Here is a 1,937-nt window from a genome sequence, read left to right as displayed (position 1 = left end):
ACCATTTGCATCAACATGGATGGAACCAGAGGAGATAAGTGAAATAAGTCAAGCAGAGAAAGACAATTATCATATGGTTTCACTTATTCGTGGAACATAAGGAATAGCATGGAGGACATTAGAGAAGGAACGGAAAAATGAAGGGGGAAGAATCAGAGGGGGAGATGAACCATGAGAGACTATGGACTCCAGGAAACAACAGGGTTTTAAAAGGGGGAGTGGGGGATGGGTTAGCATGGGGATGGGTATTAAGGAGGGCAGGTATTGCATGGAACACTGGGTTTATTATACGCAAACAATGAAGCATGGAACACTACATAAACAACTAATGAAGTACTGTATGGTAACTAACTAAATAAATAAATAAAAATGGATAAAAGGAATTGGCAACTTAGCATGCTAACTCAAATCCCATGAACACAGTTTTTCATGATGATATATTTACCACATTCATCTTTTTTACAATACCTCTCCAAAAATCACCAACTATATATAGGAAACTTTGTGTTAAAGGATTGAGTTATAGGGGGTAACTGGCCATATCAGGTAGCTAGTGACAGGTAGTTGTGACAATTTAGACAAATGAGCTGACAAATTCCTGAAAATAGGGAATTAAGTCCTTTGTTAAAATAGTTATTGACCCATACAGAAATAGTTTCAAATCTGGAATTTAGAAATTAAAATTGTGATCCTATGAAACAAGTATTCAGATTGATAGCTTTCTTTAATATCAAAAATTATTTTCATAAATTTCCACAACAGAAGTTGTTGACTATGTTAATGCTGTGATGAGAAAATAATTTAGAGAGAAGATACACCCACGAGTAAGCTGATCTGACAAAAACCACAGACTGACGTCAAATGGACAAAAAAACAAAATGCTATGAAAAAAAAAGACAACTAAAAAGAGGGGGTGGGTGCTGGGGACACAGTTAAGGCATCTAAAAAATTCCACATGGCTTTAGCCTATTAGAATATTTTGCACTTTTTTTCTTTTAAAGAAGATTTGAAAACATCTGAAAACCATGAAAATTGTTTGACAATCCTGCATGTCAGATTCCGACAGTTTGCAAGCGTCATTCAGATGTTTGCCAAGGAAAATAAAGAGACCTCTCCTCATAAGACTGCACATGGGACATCCTCCTAGTTCTCTCTATCTTATACTGGATGGCAATCCAGAGGTCTGTGCAGCAGTCACAAACAAGGTTTGTTATCTGGAAGGGAAGGACCTTGGATTTTCCATTCGTTGGAGAGCAACCCAGCTTTAGTTTTTCCACATACTATGCATGTCCAGGCTTAGGACACTGGAGAACTTTGATGGCATCTTCTACTTTGAACCACTCTCTCTTCCTTCCTATATTAACAGAATCTTCCCAATCTTCTATTTCAGTGACATTAAGAACATAAGCATGTTTTATACTTTTGGTCTTGGTTCTGCTCAAATACGCCTAGGAGTCTGCCTAATTTTCCTTTGACTCCAGCCTCTTCATAAACGTCCCTCAAAGCGCCCGCCGCCGGGCTCCTCCTCCAGCTCCATTCCTCCTCGGGGACAATCCGCTGGTCCGGGTACTGGCTGCCGCTGCTCCTCTTCCTGCTCGCTACGGAAGCCCTGGCGGTCATATGTCCGCGTCTGATTGGGCCTGAAAGTCATCTTAGAGGCGGGCTCTTGCTGCCGCTGCTGCTCTGGCCGCCACCACGGCGATTCGGGGCACAGGGGCGCCAGGAGGCGAGGCGGTGGCGCAGGGAGTGGCAGTGAGGCTGTCAATCCCGCAGCCCGCGGCCGCTTATATGTGGGGCAGGACGCAAGCGCAGATCACTGCAGCCCAGGTGCTGGAGAGGAAACGCTGCCTCAGCCCGGCGGTTCGCTGCGCACTCTTCTCCGCTCCCCCTAATTGAATTTAAATTAAAACACACACACACACACACACACACACACA

At 43.3% G+C, this 1,937-nt stretch overlaps 1 pseudogene; it reads right to left on the bottom strand.

Annotated features, from left to right (window-relative positions):
• Nucleotides 1-1,153: 1,153 nt before the first annotated feature.
• Nucleotides 1,154-1,620, bottom strand: LOC113263542 (diphosphoinositol polyphosphate phosphohydrolase NUDT4B-like; annotated as a pseudogene).
• Between the last annotated feature and the right edge of the window lie 317 nt (nt 1,621-1,937).

Source organism: Ursus arctos, unplaced genomic scaffold, assembly GCF_023065955.2.
Source record: "Ursus arctos isolate Adak ecotype North America unplaced genomic scaffold, UrsArc2.0 scaffold_28, whole genome shotgun sequence".
In the NCBI taxonomy this organism is placed as follows: Eukaryota; Metazoa; Chordata; class Mammalia; order Carnivora; family Ursidae; genus Ursus; species Ursus arctos.
This window is presented reverse-complemented; position numbering and strand designations above follow the sequence as displayed.